This window comes from Struthio camelus, chromosome 1 (assembly GCF_040807025.1).
Source record: "Struthio camelus isolate bStrCam1 chromosome 1, bStrCam1.hap1, whole genome shotgun sequence".
In the NCBI taxonomy this organism is placed as follows: Eukaryota; Metazoa; Chordata; class Aves; order Struthioniformes; family Struthionidae; genus Struthio; species Struthio camelus.
In genome coordinates, this window is record NC_090942.1 from 94,117,695 (window position 1) to 94,134,697 (window position 17,003).

At 44.4% G+C, this 17,003-nt stretch overlaps 1 protein-coding gene across 1 annotated transcript in view; it reads left to right on the top strand.

Moving 5' to 3' along the window:
- Positions 1 to 2,762: 2,762 nt before the first annotated feature.
- The window catches only part of IGSF11 (immunoglobulin superfamily member 11), a 144,831-nt gene continuing 130,590 nt past the window's right edge, over positions 2,763 to 17,003 (top strand). Inside the window, exons 1-2 of the mRNA XM_068958769.1 lie at positions 2,763 to 3,003; positions 3,668 to 3,800. The gene's annotated coding sequence lies outside the window, so the exon portion shown is untranslated. The remainder of the gene's footprint in view (positions 3,004 to 3,667; positions 3,801 to 17,003) is intronic.

The following is a 17,003-nucleotide window of genomic DNA, read 5'->3' on the forward strand; positions in this document are numbered from 1 at the left end:
AACAGATTACGAAAACCAGAAGATGCATTTTAAATACATTAAAAATTCTGGGTAAAATAATGCCTTAAATACAATGCTCATGTACCATAAATCACACTTTTTTCTATCTAGACACTAGGAAAGCAAAAACATATTATTATATCATTATTTATATGGTGCCATATGCTAAGTCTGGAACTTAAAGACTCTGGAATAAATAAGAAAACGCCAGCTGCAGATCAGCAATATACTCCTTTATTGAGAGTCACTCTGTAACTGTGGCTATCATTCCTGCTGTTAAGTTAAAACTTAAATAAATTGTCAGAGAAATAAGATAGCCATTAGAGATTCAGTGTCTGTCTCCTGGGGACACTTCTTCTAACAGCTGTAACAAAGATCTGCTGCTAGTTTTGTCCTATCTGTGTAGTAACTCATTGCATTTGTCCCTGCGGTATCACACAGTTGTTCAGTAGAGATGGTTGAGCTGTTAACTATAAATAATGTTGGTTAACAATGCGGTCCCTTCTGGGTTAATAAATTATGCTCAAACCACTCCTCAGCCTTTGTGATTGGTATCTTGCAACCATGCAGTGAAGAGTTGGAACAAATCACTTTTCACAGTCTGTTCACTTTGAATATTTCTTATTTTATTGAGCTGTAAATATATTTTTAAAAGTCAAATCCTGAAAATACCTGTCCTAAACTCCTGTCACCCTATCCAATATTTGGAAATCATAATGGAATGCACAAGATGAAACACATCAGAAAAGGATGTAGCATTGCTTAAAGGCATGCAGGGTCCTGGCCAGCACCGGGCTTTGGAATTGGTCCCTCTTCTGTGCGCAGGAGCCTCTGCAGGGCTCAGGCTTTCTCACAGTCTGAGCTTGCTGGCCAGACTGGCAACTTCCTTTGCTACGCGACCCAAGAGGCTGCCGCAGTTCAGCCAATATCCACAGGCCATGGCCTCGTGATTCCCTGTATGCCACAGCTCTAAGACCCTCTGACCTGTGGTTTTGCACAGTTGCAATCAGATATAGTTAAAGCCTTCCTGAGCTCTGGAGAGCAAAGAGCAGCTCCATGCTGCTAGTGGTTAAGAAAAACAGGCTGTGAGGAAGTGTGGTGCAGTGGCTAGGGTCCTTGGAGAGACAGCACTGCTCTTCCACGTGCTGACCTGTGACTCTAGACAAGTGTCGCAGTAGTTCCACGCATCAGTTCCTTGCTTGTATGATGGGGCTAATCGTTCTGCCCCCTATGCACAGGGGTACTGAGAAGGTAAATGCATTGCAAACTGGGAGGAGAGCAATATGGAGAAAACCAGCTCTTGCATGTGGTAGAGAGAGGGATGAGATTTGAGGGGAAGAAAGTGGCTGGGCCTGCCGGAGTGAGGAAATATTTAGCTGTGGGGATGTGGTAGCCAGTAAGGTCTCTAGGGGTATTGGTCTTCAACAGGCCAGGGCTGTGTTAAACCAAGAGCTTTTGATGTGGGCCCAATTCTGACAGCCCTGTCAAGAGGGAAGTTGTACTAAAATGTCTATTTTCATATGGTGGCTTTGAGTGTTTATGTGCAGAGGCTGAGCCTCAGCATACTGTCAAATCCAGCTCTTTCCCTGGTACAGCTGCTTGCTAGGGCCCTCCCTGCATTTTCCAGCAGAGAGCAGCAGAGCCTCGTAGCTGTGTGCTGAGGCTCTGAGCGAATCATCCAAAACTTCTCATAGTGCTTTCCTCCACAAAACACAGCAATAAACCTTAATTGAGCTCGCAGGTTCATGTCAGACCTGTCAAGAGCATTGATGTGAACAGAGAACACATGCTAGCAATCCAGAAAATTTGGTGCTGTCCTGAAAATCCAGGTATTTGCAGAGAATGGAGGGATCTTTCTTGAGGTGTACCTCTCCAGATTCTTTCTGTGCCCAGTGCCAAAAGAAGGTGCCTCAACTGCAACTTCCGAAGGTGGACAGATACTTGTAGTGGGTTAAGCAAACTTCTTTCACAGATGACTGGAATGGACTAGGTAACCCCTTCGTGATTGCCTTTAGCCCTATCTTCTTTAGTGCAGGAGAGGAACATGTTATTAAGGTTTGTCCCCTAAAATATTTGCTCTGGGAACCTGTTTAAACTACATTAGATTTGACTTTTTCTATTTTAAAAAAAAAAAAAGTTTCAGCTGTTTTCCTTGTTCCTGCCTCACTTCATATTGTTCTCACGAATGTTATTGGTGCTGAAAATGAATGAAAAGCATGAGACACTTAGCTGCTTTGCCAAGGTGTCAAAACTAATTAATCTGTGTGTAATCTAGAGAACATTCTCCAGAGTAATGTGACTTTGTCCCCCAAGTTTGGAAATTCACCTCCAGTTCCCAGGAGATCTTGGGGAAAGAAGCCAAATTTGAGATTATTCTGGATACTTCTCAGTAATACCAACTAGAGAAGCTTCTGCCAATCCATAATTGTCCCATTCTAATTCCTGAAGCCTAAAGCTATGAGAGTTTTATACTTTCCCTTGGGAGGCTGTCATAGACTTCCATGGCAGACCACAAGTGCTTGTGAGGGGCAAGGCTTTAGTTTTCTTAGTGTCGCTGCACTGTGATGCCCTCTCCTGGCACTGGAGGGAGTGGATGCTCAATGTTGCTGCGATGTCCACGGTGAACCTTTATCCCACCCTCTCGCCATCAGCTCATAATATGTGGGAAATCCCTGAAGGAACGGAGGGAGAGTCCAGATGTGATATTCACCTCAGTACTAAGTGGTGCTTGTGGGGGATAATGGGGGTAAGGACAGCAGTTAAGGATGGCAGATAGTTGGAGGGTCTGGGTTTGCCTGATCCCTCCGTTCTGGGAATACTACCTTATTCCTGTGCTCCACTCAGCTGTGACCTGTTCTTGGCCAGGGGGCAGGGAGACAGACATGGCACAGGACAGCCTTTTGAAAGGCTGACACAGCCTTTGAAAGGCCCACAGTGACAGCAAGAGCCTAGATGACCCTGTGAAGGGGTCCCTATTGAAGATATTGTCATCCCTGGACAGTGGTGAGTGGCTTTCTGCATTCCTCAAAGCCTTATGTCTAGAGTACCCCCTCCGTCGTCTTCCCTGCATCCTCCCTTCCCCCCCCCCCCCCCAATCATTTGGCCTATATGCCAACCTAATTTAAAATGTGATGGGCACCACATCAGCCCTGGGGCCACTAAGCTGGTCTCTGCAGCCTCCCACCACTTACCCCAGGTGGGATCTGTCCTTCCTTATGGATGCAAATAATGCTTCATCTCTGAATCATAGCTGTGCATGGGAAAGGTGCAATTAGCTGCCGCAAGGAGCTGGGCCCGTCTGCCTTGCCTTGTGTAACGGAGGCTTTAATTAAAGACCCCCTGATGCTAGAAAGCTACATTAATTATTCATCTGAAAACATTTACATAGAGTCCCCCGTTTCCCTTCTTCAATAAATTATCAACTTCACATCTCCATAATTCATCAAAATGACTAAAAATACATTGTCTCGGCCTCCGTCACCTCCCTCCTCACTCTGGCTTTGTCTGTTCCAACCGTGATGGGTTCAGTATCTTAATGTGAAGTTCTCTACTGCTCCCAAGTAAGATGGGGGATGGAGGAAAAGGGGGAGAGGGAGAAGGAAAGATTTGTCTCTGCGCAGGAGTCATGCAGATGTCTTTAATTTTTCTTTTTCTCTTTCCCACGTAGCTGGCATGATACTGAGGTTTGAAGAAACTCATCGACTCTTTCTGATGAGGAAGACTTCCCTGAGGGGAGGACAAAAAATGGTTCCAGTGGCAAAAGAGGCTGGGATTTAGATGGTTTCCATGCTCAGTTGCAGGTAACTTGTTCAACCCAGAGTTCAGTAGTTAACCTGCCCAGATCACCTTCAGTCTCCACCTGTAGAACAAGCCAGCAGTTCCCTATCTGCCCGGCAGAGGGATGGTGCTTTACGAATTATAAGCTGTTCCAATATAGCTGTTGTAAAGAGGAAAAAAGTAGACAAACTGGGGCTGAGAGAGAAATTCTGCAGCAATTCATAGCAAAGATGGCACTGTAGCCACAACTGAGGGAAAAATTCACTGTGAATAGTTTTGTTCAACACATTTCACTTTGGGATAAAGTGAACCCTCACATGGGAGAGGGGAAAAAAACAGTCCTCTGAGGGCTTGTTTACATGAAGAGTTAAGACAAATTAGTGTGAGGTGTGAGTTAATGTGCATAAGTCGAAGTGCATTAAACCCCTGTGTGGGTGCTCTAACACAGAAGGAAAATGGCCTCAGTTCACTATGGTGGCAATTAAGCAAAGCAAGGTCACTTTACCCCTGAATGATATGTCTACAGAGGGCTAAATGTGCTTTAATTCATGTGCATTCGTTTCCTGTCTTTTGTTAATTTATCTTAACTTTAATGAATGTCTTTATCTACAGGGCTTGAACAAGTATACGTTCCACCTGTGTTTCCTGTAGAAACAGGAGTGGCCTGGTGCCTATATAAATCAGATCTGATGTGTTTTCCTGGGAGCAGAGGAAGTTGGGGTGTAGGAAGAGAGGGATCTTCTGAGATGGTGGGTGAAAGGTAGCAGTATAGGTAGCAGCAAGTTTCTCAGGACATGATGAAAGAGAGAATGAAACCAGGAAAAGAAAGCAGTGACTTCAGAGGAGTTTGCCCACTGGCTTTTAAAGACATGGACTCTGTTTTCAGAAAGAAATAGAAAGGCTTCTGTGTTTGGTCCTGAGCATGTACAGGGCCTGGGTCTAAAACTGAAAAAGGGGCTGAACTGCTAACAAAGATGATGATATACTTATTCTAAGCATTGTTGTATTGACTTCTGTCTTTGTTTGCCTTCCCTTGCCCTTGTTGCTCTTTGAATTGGGCTGTCTTGACCCAGCACTAATTAGCCTGGTGACAATAGCCTTCTTGGGTCAGGAGAACTTGCCCAAATCTTGAGCATTGTTTTGTGGTGGACTGTTCATTTGTGACTTGTCTGAACTGTTAATGACGTGATATAATACAGACTTCACTCTTGGTTCCCCTTGACACAATATGTGCAACTAGCTGATGCAAGAGGTACCAGCTGGGGTGAGAAGTGTTACATTCTCTCCTTTGACTAGGTCTATAAGAGACCTTGACTATATCTGCTCCTAAACAATTGCAACAGATTAATAATGAACTTTAAAGTAATTTCTGTAGCTGCAGTGGGATGGGGTGAGGGTCACTCAGGTGTGCAGTAGACAGATCTATATGTCTACCTACTCAAGAAGCAAAAAAAAAAAAAAAAAACCTACTCAAGAAGCAAAGTCAGTTAGCTCTGCACTGACCTCTCCAGCTGGTACTGTATGCACATCTGTGCTATACCTCACCGACCGGCTTAGTGAGGGTAAACATTGTCTGTAAAAGTAAAGAAATGGTAACTATCAGCCATGTTTCGCCCCCTCTCAGCCCCTCCAGGGGTTGAGGGCCGTGGGAAGGGAGGGTGAAGCAGAAATCTCCACTAGTGTTAATGCAGTGCGTAATGCACTTGGGGGATTTCTTAAGCCTTCTTAAGGTTCTGGACTGGAGAGGGAGAAATTTTATTCTAAGAATAATACAGATTTAGTCTCTAGTGTTTGACCCCATATCCTGCTTTCTCAGATCTGGGAGAGAGGACAGAGGAAGCTAGAAACTCTTTCTGGGTCCAATTCCTGGAAGACAATGCAGTGAGGGCTTTTAAATATGAGGATGCTAGCTCTGATTCAAGCTGCTACTCACAAATTGCTGGAGGCTGTTATTGCATAGGAGGGAAGTACAGCCATTCTGCTTTGCACCAAAGATGCGTTCCTGAAAGGTGTGATGGTTAGCAATTTAAGAAAGAACAAAACAGTTCTTCCTGTAGAATTAATGTAATGAGTGGTGGAGGGGAAGAGGAGGGGATGTGTGTGAGGACATATGAAATACACATTTAAATACACAGAGGCACTATCTATGGCGTAGAGGATGGAAAGGGAGGAACAGGGTCATTTGGCTCTTCAGTGGCTGACTTTTGGAAATGACTCACTAATCTGCAAGATCTGATCTGCACGATCTCGTCTGCTTCATGGCATAGGGTAGTATACCCCAGTTTGTTAACCCCAACCCAGCTCTTAAATTAGGAGTAGGTTTTAGCTTGGTGTGCTGTTAGCTTTGGGAGTAACCTTTTCCTGCTGACCATTTTCTTGGCGACTGAAGGTACCATTTTATAGTGTCTTATGGAAGAGAACACCAGTCGAGGTCATTCTGATCCAGGAGATCTCTAGAATATGCTAGGTAGCACTGAACTCAAAGGTTGCTAGCGTTCAAATGGAGTCAGATACCTACTATTAAATTTACTAAGATGTAAATAGATCTATTGCTTACCAATTAAATTATATTTCAGCCTGTGTTATTAAGGAATCTGTATTACCATACTTCTGGACACAAGTCAAACATATCTTTACAGGCATTAAGAAAAAGCTCCTATCCTTCTCTTCTGTCTAAGCAAATGGGTTCATAATTGTCCACCGTGAAGTTTTTTTTTTTAGCATTTTATATGGTCTTTGGAGACGCTTTAAAAATTTCAGGGCTGCAGGTTCCTTCCAGATGTACATAAGTATCAGCTGTTAGATAGGCCACCACAGTCAAGTGTTTACTTTAAAATTTGTGTTGGCGTTAACATGCTTCAAAGTAATAATCTACCCCTTTTGTCCTGGGGGATATGACAAGAACTAATTGGTATAAACAGAAGGAAGATCTAGTTAGACATTAAGAAGCTTTTACAGTTATAAAGCATGGCCATAAGTGGCTGGAGCCTTCTACCTGTAGAAGAGTTTGGATGAACACACTGAAATGTTGATCTTGTCTTCTCCCCAAAAGGAAAGAATAGATAGGTCTTTGAGGTTCCTTTCAACTTTATGTTCTGTGATTTCATATATACCCACAGAGTTTTCTTGCCAAAATTGCCATTTGTGTTGCTATTACTTTGTCACTGAAAGCACTACCCTATCAGTGCCCCAAAGGAAGAACAAGCTAAAATAACAGAATGCCAATGACAGTGTCCTTTCTTTCCAAGCTGGCAGAAGTAGGCCATTTTGGAAGGTGATGTACATCTCCTGTAACCTATGCTCCAGCTCCCTTGGTTGAGCCAAATTGTCTTCCCGGCTTGTCAAACTAGAAAAGTGTTACCACTATAATTAGAGACATTAAAGCAATCAAAATGAGCATACAAGCATAATTAAGGCACTGTTGGTTTATGTCCCCTGCAGGCATTCTTTGAGAATAAATGACTTTTTGGTTTAATTTAAGCCTCTTCCAAAACATCACTAAAACAAAGAGGGAAAGGAATTTCTATTTATATATTGTGCTAGCAAAAGTACATAGTTTTCCATCTCATAGCCTAGCTTAGACTAGTGAAATTTCCTCACATAGACGAAGTCTAAAGGGTACCACTCAATAAGAAGCGTGTAGCTTTAAGAGAGTAAGTTGGATCTGGACAAAAAGAATCAAATAGCGAGAAAGACTTCCCTGGCTCGGGGTCAAGCCCTTCATAAAAGAAGAATTGGCTCTGTTGTGCGGGTGTGGGACATGATGTTCTGAAAGTCCCTTTCCTCCCTGTGAAGTAAAGGTACATAGAATAATTAATGAGGTCAGAAGAGTTTTCCAGCCTGGGTGGGTGAACAAAGGAGAGAGGTTGACTAGTAAGCACTGGAGCTGCAACCCTTTTGCCTTTCTGTATGATTGGAGCAAGGCTGCAGTATAGAAGATGTTGAGCCCCACTTGTGGAGCTTGCTGGGTTAAACCTCAGAGAAGCAGACGTTTCACCTCCTGGTGCATTCACAGGTTTATAGCTTGCAGCTTTGCTCATCTCCATCCCTTTTTCAATAAAGATCCAAAGCCTCCTAACAGTCGTACTGCTATGAATCTTAAGTCATGACACTGAAACTGGACAAGGGGTGGCTCTGGATCAAAACCACTGCTGTCATGAAGGTTGGTCCCAGGATGTGTGCACTACCACAAATGGCGTTATTCCACCAGCCCTGCCCCTCCACCTTCATTCTCAGGCTTCCTGGGCTTATGTCTAGGCAGGCAAAAAGGCTGCTCTGAGGCGTTCAGCTCTGACTTACTGAGGTTGAGCTGTCTGCACAAAGTAGCCACAGCCTGTCTGCCTTGGGAAAGATGGATTTAGCACTGTGTTTGCACATGTATGTGTAGGGTTGGGTGACAACAAAGAGGTATGCTTGTCACCCTTAGAAAAGCTCCTCACTCTGCCAGAAGAATGCTTTATCTTGGGAGCTTTGCAGTTGTGACGGCCAGCTAGGCCGAAGGGCAGAGGCTCAGGCTGATCGGTGGGCCAAGGCACGGTTGCCATACAGTGGGTTGCAGTGGGTGGGTATATACACAGCCTGAACGTGTGCATGTCTTCTGACCTGGCTGCCTTCAGCTCAAAGAAAGGTTGAATAACTAGAAATGACAGGTTTTATTTGAGGTTGATATTAAACTCCCTGCCAGTGGCACTGGTGGGAGGTCAGGGCATCTGCTGAGTATTCCTAGTGGTCTGGGGAAGACCCTGAAATCTGACCATCTCCACAGAGACTTGAAGCTACAGTATGTTCTAGTCCTCAGAGATATCTTCCTCAGGGCCAGTTCTTGCCTGTTGTGTTGTCCTGAGGGTTTTCAATTTGTCCCCTAATGAGATTCCACAGAAAAACCAAACCTGACTGGTATAAGGCAGAAATGTACAGAGCCAGCTACTGGTGGTGGAGATGGAAGGACATGGCCACTTCCTTTGAGGACCTGCCCTTTCCAAGAGAGCTAACAAAGGCTCCTGTAAGCACTGTAGTGGCACTGGCCTACTAGCAGCAATTCCAGACTTAGCCGTTTGCCCCTGAGCCAGAAGAGCGACTGCTCTAGGGTTGGCCTTTCGCACAGCTGTGGCCCTGACTTTTTCAGTCACCTTGAACTGCATTCTACACATCATGCATGTTCCTTCACTCAGACAACATGGCAATTAACAGATATTGCTGGATACTGTTACAGCTTCCTGGTCCTAGCAGTATCTTCACAGATAAGAAATGCCATCAACATCCGGATCTGAATGTCCCTGCACTGAGAAGAGAGGTCCCTGCTGTCCCCGCAGCTGAGAAAAGATGGGCTGTCTAAGCTTCTGAGGTAAATACCAACCACTGTCCCTGAGTTTTTACTATAGTTCTTCGTGCTACAAATGACGCATGGTAAGAGTCAATGGGAGTACCTTTCCTCCCTGCCCCCCCCCCCCCCAAATGATTTAGCAAGAGATTTGAGGATGGAAGGGTAATTTTTTGGCTCAGGTTCTAGCACGCATGTGAGAGTAAGAACAGAAGAGTCCATGTGTGGAGATCACTATTGACGTTGCTACCTCTAGCTCTGGCTAGGAGCTTCAGCCTTAGCAGTGATTGGAGCGAGCAGCTCCCCTATCACAAAGCTTCACCTTGTTGATGAAGGTGCTGCTTTCAGTGGCTGCCTGGCTTAGGCATGCTGCATTTCCTTGCCAGGAAAGAGAGTAGATGAGAACCCTTTATCTGGGGAATCTCCCAACAGCACTTCTGCAGAGGAGTACAAATATCATTCCTTCACCTTCCTCTTTCTGTTTCTTTCTCCTGTCCCCATCAAATGTTGCCAGCTGCACAGAACAGAAAGCTGGCTCTCTCCCTTGCTCCACACCCTCTGCAAAGTCAAAGGCCTAGCGCCTGTCCGCATGAAAAGGGACAAGGCAAACGTCACAGGCAGCACCAAGAAAATCCATCCAAAATCCCGCTCCATATGGGAAAGCACAATTCCAGCTGTTTGGCCTTCAGAGTAAGCTGGCTCTGAAGCTCCTGCTACCATGGATCTGACACAAGGCAAGCACAGTCTTATCAGAGCCCATAAACAGGGGGAAGCGGTGGGGGCAAGAACATCACACTGGTACAAAGAATCCTGCGATGTTGTTGCTCCCCATGATTATGCCGTTAACAGCCAAGCAGGGTGGAGTTTAATGAGCAAAGGTAGATGAGAAAAGGAAAACAGCTGAGACAAATGATGTTTAAATGTGATGGCTCATTAAACAAAAGCTCTCTACTATATCCCTTTCCTTGGCAGCAGCAAAAGGGACAATGGCCATAAGAGGCAGCCCACTGACAACAGGAAGGATTTATAGAAAATAACACACCTAATTTAGCAGCTCCAGCTCCAAAGAGCAGAGTTATTTTGCATCAAGTAACTGAAGTGAAGAGTTTTGCAATGTTTTTGCATGAGGCAGACAGCTCTTTACAGCTCAAATCCTAGAAGCTTCTTGCTGTTTGAATATCAAGGACCAAGTCCTGTTTCTCCTACACATCTGAGCTCCCGCTGTCTCCAACAGATGTTTTGGAATGCAGAAGTGAGCGCGGAGCAGGCTGTGAGTCTCATACTAATGCATTCGTGATCCTATCTGGCCTGACTTCCTGATGCTTGCTCTTGGGCCTTTGATCTGGACTGGAACCTGTAGTTTTTACTGAATCGTAGGGCTGGAACAGACCTTGAGAAATTAGCCTAATTAAACCTCCTTCACACAAGGCAGGAGCAGCTTCACTGTGTCCCACCTGCCAGCTGTCTAACCTGTTCTCAAAGCATCTGAGAGATAAAGGTTCACACCAAACACTGATCAGCCTTAGCAGCACTGGACAACTATTCTTATGTATCATTGTCATTATCCAGACTGTCATCTTCCTGTCCTCTCCAGCCAGGATGTGGAGAACAGATTATTTCCTCCCTCTTTGCTGAAGCCTTAATATTGATTTTGTAATAGGCTACCTTTCAGCTTTCCAACAACATGCAGGAAGGAGCTCCGTAACATTCGTCTGTCTTACAAGGCAAATGGCTACTCTGCATTTGTAGAAATCACGTAATTGAGGGTGTGATCTTCTACCTGAAAAAAAAAAAAAAAGATGCAATCACTCATATTGAAGATTATATTGTATTATTTATGAGAATCCTAAAGGCAATAGACAATTTTCAGATATAAAATACTTGCTCCTCCAGGAACTTACCTCACTAAGTTCTTTAGATGAGAACCTGTCCCTGTGATCTTGCAGGAGTGGATTGCTTGGAAAGGGCCCTGAAATTCTTTGCCAATTCAGCATTTGTCAGGAATGAGAAAGACAGAATACGTGGTTACTTCAAATGTTAGGACAGCTGAAGGTTGGATGGCAAGAGAATAACATGTTGACTGCTCTTTTCCTGCTGACCGTCACTTTTCTTCCTGGGGAAACTAGCTCAGTCAGAAATTACATTGCCCAGGCCTGGAAGATTCAGCCACTTGGCTGCTGTAGAAAGTATGCTGCTATTTCCATGAAAAAAAATCTTAACAAGAGACTTGGAGATACCAGAGTTAAACATCCTGCTCTTTGGCCTTCTTGAAGGTCAGGTACCAAGGAACTAATACAAATTCTAGGATTCCTACAGAAAAGGTGATGCAGGACAGCAGTGGTACAAGCTGTTGTTCTGCGCGTGACCGTGCTAACGTTGTAAACCACAATAAAACAAGTAATTTGGTTCTAACTGCTGCAACAGAAGGTCCTCTGTCTCCCAAACATCATTTGATCCAAGAGGGATCAAACTGACTTAAAATCAGCTTTCATCAACACCCTCTCTGTTCCAAATGAAGAACTTGCATTGGAACTGTCTATTCACAAAACTCATGGGAAGACAGCCAACAAAATACAGCATCCATATGGAACATGCTTATCAGTTAAGAGATGGCAACTCTGTATGTGGACAGGAGAAATGCTGCTGAGACAATTCATCTACAGCAGGGTATTTGCACAATGCAGTCCTCACTTCTATACCACTGTATCTAATGATCAGTGGATGCTAAAATGTTGCAGGCGAGCAATATGTCATTTTGTACATACAAATTAGTAGTCTGATTGATTGCCCTCAGACTGATTTTTGTTCAAAATTGCTGAAGTCCCATTACTTGGATGACATGGGTCAGAGAAATTAAAATCTCACTGATTATGATGTTATAGAGCAACCTAAGTCTGCAAAACAATAACCTACATATTTGATATCAGAGCAAGCTGTGTTTGCAATTGACACTTTGAAGGCAGCTACCTAATACTAATTAGAGCAACCTACGAGGAAAACAGGACACAGTGGTAAGGCAAGAGCAGCTGGACACTCACTGGCTGGAAAGCATATCACCTTTGCCTCTGGGGACAAGAGGATTTCTAAAACTAGCTGACAGCAGGATTTAGTTCCAAACTCAAGCACTTAAATTTGGGTTTCTGGCATGTTGCCATGTTGTAGTCAACACAGACCAGGTCAAACTAGTCAATGCATGGAGTTTGGAGAGCTGATTCCTGAACTGGAACGTCTTCTGAATTATATGTTCACAAAATACTGAGTCCTAGAAGCCAAGTATATATAAATACGTGTTTTTCAAACTTTTCACCCACCTGGCCTCTCATATAAATGACTTCACCCAATCTTTCTCCCATGCATTTCCTAGAGCTTTCTTAGTTCTTTCCAGATGGCCTCACTCTAGCTTCACATCAACTAATGACCATATTTTCTTCATGTATCTATTCAAAGCAGTGTAACTGTTCCAAAGCACCTCTGCATGGACAGACCCAGAAGGCTTTTGATGACAAACAGCAATTTGTTGCTCATTCATGTTATACTGACATGTAAACCCACTGAGGGTGACCAGAGCAAATGGGAGCTGGCTGTCTTCATAGATTTCCTTGAGTGCCTGGTGGGAAACGGAACATGCTCTTGCCAGTGACCTCTGAGACCACAGTATAAAAATAACCTAACACATTTAAAAAGCAACAAGACGGGAAGGATGCATTTTATGTCAATTCAGTCAAAAAGTCTTCAGAATTAGTTGCCTGAAGTGGCTGGGAAAGCTGACAGAGTATAATAGCACAGAGACTATTTTCTTGCTTCTCAGCAAAGACAGCATTAATTGTCTAGGCTTTATATAGCCTTCCACATGCCAACTGGGTGCAAAATTATGGCTAGTATTAGAAAACCACTTACCGTGTGGACAGGCTTAAAGTGCGATAAGCTGTGGGGTGTGGATGCAAATGGAATAAGCCTGAGGACAGATGGTGACCTTGATGTATGCTACATCTCTGGAGACACTGTGCCTCTTTGTTATGGACCCTGACAGAGGTGGAGCTCTTCATTAATGGTGGGACAAGAAAGGACTTGGATTTGGAGTCAGTCTTGAATTTTGCAATCTAGGTATAGCTAGAGATGTCCGAGCACAAGAGATTTACTGGAATTGGTTGTGTTTATCATTATATCTATATGCATAATACATAGACCAATATACATGAGGATAGTGCTAGGAAGGAAATCCACAGCTCCAGGTGTTTTTAACATCATGCATAGAAAAAAATGTAGACCGGTAAGCATCCTCCATCCTCTCTGGTAGGCAGTGTGGCTTGACTGGTGCACCTTCTGCTAAATAGTTACACTTATTTTGATAGCAAGAGAACAGAAATATGGCTGGGTACCTTGTCGGAGACCTTGTCTCAGTGCTTGAAGACTGCAGCGTATTACAAATAAGGTTGGACCCTTTAACACCCTGCATTGTAACATCTGTACAACACAACTTAGAGACTGTTGTTCCAGCATAACTACCTAGCAAAGCGGGCTCAGTCATTCTGTGCTTATGTAACCCCTTTTTCTGTACATGAATTGTGCCCCAATCCTGCTTTTCTCTCAATAGATTTTCTCAAAAGTCATTAATAAACAGTTTTGACAAATAAGTTACAGGCTTTGCAGTGGCTTCTTTGCCATTCTTTCTGTAGCTGGCCTCCTTGGTTATGCAGTGATCTCTCTCTGTAATCTCAGAGGAGAAGATTAATTTTAAGAGCAAGATAATAAATAAACTGTTGGTGAAGTCTTTTGGACAAGTGTAAATCTTTGCTAAAATTAGAATACATTCAGCCTAGCATTTCCGTGGTTATCCAGAGACTGACATACAATGACATCATGCAGAGCAACTCAAGCAGAAGGCTGTGATTCATGAATCAGGATTTTTGATAGGCAACCAACACTAGTATTTAGGTAATTATCTCTGAACAGGATGTTATGACATGCCTGTCCTACATGTATTGCTGGTTATTGAGACAGCTTCTTCTTATTACAAAAATATACCTTTAGTGCCTTAAATCATTAGGGCAATTGCATGAAGTGAATTACTGAGCCACATGCTGTCTTGGTGAAAGTGACAGGGCTCAGCCTGTATGGATCGATGCGGCACTGTAACTACAGAGGAGGCTACCTACAGCTTCTTGTCTGACTTGAGGAAGCATGAAACGTTTGGCAACAGCACTGGTATTGAGAGAAGCAAATAAAAAAAAGGGGAAATGAGATTATTCCAATGATTTCTAATGGTCATCTTTTTGTTTTAGTGATCAAATACTATGAGAGCTCTGTATACCTTTTCTTCTTGTTCAGCCTGTATTTCTGCAGGTGCCGCTCCTGTGAGTGCCACTGAGTGCCACTGAGCTGAGGGGCCAATCCAAGTCTGAGCTCCCAGCTGGGAGTGAGGCCCTAAGTCATTTTCTTTGAGCTGGGAGATGACTGAGTACTGTGCCACCACTTGGCTACCTTTTGCTTCCTCGAGGAAGCTGCAACTAACTGTTGCAGCTATGAGGAGGCATGAGTACCATGTGCTCCTTGTTGTATGAACCCCTCTCCTGGCCACGCTCAGGAAGGGAACAGTGTACTTCAAAAAAAGCGGCTTCTGCACATTTGCATGCTCTTGTCATCACTGGTTGTGTCGGTTGTTAGTGGCTAGGCAGTGTTATATCTGGGATCTGATTTCCTTCCCAGCCTGGGACTAGGGAGCGTAGCTGTGCTCCTCAGCTCTAGGTCGCCCTTTGGGCCATGCATGGCAAGTGGGCGCTGTCTCCAAGGAACAGAGGCATGTGAATCTCTGCCCCTCTCATTAGGACTCTTCCATCAAATTCTGTCCCACATTCAGACTTGGGGAGAAGTGGCCTTAATTGCCTGCCGGACTTCTAGTCCACACCTTGCAATAATTGCTTGAGTATATCTGAATGCTGAAATAATAACGTACAAGACCCTTGCTGTCAGGTACAGTGCCATAGCCTTGCTGGTGTTCATCTGAACCCTGCCAGCTCGAGGCTGCTTACGGTGCTCCTTCCACTGGAAATTGCCCACCATTCCCACTTCTTTCTCCCTTTGCCCTTCCCCAGCCCAGGAAAGGCTGCTTGGCTTTTAGGTGGGGGCCGATCATGGCAGGTGTATGTTGTCCTTTGAGACTCACCCACTGTTTGGCTTAATTAATCCTGACATGCTGCTGTTGCTATTACGGAAGAAATGTCAAGAGAAATTAGACCAGCTGGTAGCATGAAAGTCAGAGAAGCCAGCACTGTATAGTGCCTCACTTTCCTGGAGAAGTTTGATTTGCTCTCCCAGCAGAGGCGGTGGGAAACTGCACGACTGTGAGTGGAAGAGGCTGACCTTTATCAACTGGAGTTGGCACAGTCTCCTCATACTGAGAGCCACCGAAGGGACAGAGAGGAGCCGTTCCCCTAACAAACCAAGCTGGGGATATAGCCAGCAGCAACTGGCATGGTTGGGTTTTCATGAGAGCCAGGGCAATTCTGGGATTCAGCTTGGCGTAGGGTGCCAGTTCCCTGAAGCACAGGGCTGCAGGCAACTCTGGGGCTTAGTCAGCTCCTCTGTGAGGAAAGAAGCACTTCCAAGTTGCTTCTGTGTCTTCTTTTGTTCTATTTATCAGCACCTTCAACTGCTGTTTCTCACCACTTCCTTCACCTTTATATCTATTGACTTGAATGATTTCATACGCCAATCAGTTTTGCTGTATTTATCAGCAGCTTTCATGCTTTTTTTTAAAGCAAACAACCTTCATATTTTGATGTTCCATTAGACCATCACATTTGAGCTCTTTGGTTTCTGCAGTGATCTGATTTAAAAAAATGAAAAGCTGGTGCAATAATAGATACTGCAGCTGCACAGCGCGGCTGCATTGTAAATATATATTTCCCCCTATACGAGCATCTCCTCCTCTGTGCTTTCCTATGGGACATGTAGCTTGTAACTCTGCAGATGCCACAAGCCTGGAATAGAATTACATTTATGGAGAACTGACTTTGACACTTAAACATTGCTCAAAGTTCAGCAATGTATTTTTTGCTGTTCGTCTCGGGGATGCAAGCAAGTAAAATTTCACTTCTGCTTGATGCATTGGTAAGAAAAATCTCTCTGTTTTACTACAGATAAGCAATTAGTTTCCAAAGGGATGTTACTCACATTTAAATGTTAAGACCTTGCCATGGCATGGTATCTCTGTCTTGCCAAGCTCAAAAATAAGCAGGGCTGACAAGCACCCAGCATTGCAGACTTTGGCCTTTAGTAATGTAGAAGGAATATATTTCTGCTGTTTTGAACCCACAGACTGTCTGCATGTCCTGTTGCAGGCATTTGAGGTCGCAGTGTTGCTGTCGGTCCTGGGCTCAGTGCAGGAGTGCCACGTGGTGACTCTTCAAGGGAACAGGTTATGAGTTGTGTCGCATCTGAGAAGCAGGGGAGAGGTCAGGAACTCATTGAGAAGCGTGGCCAGGCAAACCAGAGAAGGAAGGAAAATGAAGGATAGCTTTGTGAGGGACATGCCACCCTTCCTGTCTGCAATTCAGCTGCAAAAGGCTTTACTGGCTTTGGTAGCTGTGATGGCAATAGCTGTTGTGCGCACTTAGGCCTCTGTGCGCTATACCAGCTTTTTCTTTGGGGGTCTTTCTAGGCACAGGGTTACCTAGGGCAGGAGGCTGCTGGAGGCAACAAAGTAGTCATGGTCTCTTGCCCACTGCACCTATGTGTGCATGGGAAAGCTGGGTATTGACCGTAGCTCTTGCTGTCCGAAGGGTCAACCCCACTGATCAGCAGCAGTCAGTGCTGCCTGGCCTCTCTGTGCCAGTAAAATGCTCAGCTCTCCACACTGTCCCTGCAGCTCTCCCCTAGCTGTTTCCCATCCTGTCTTGTCTCTCTG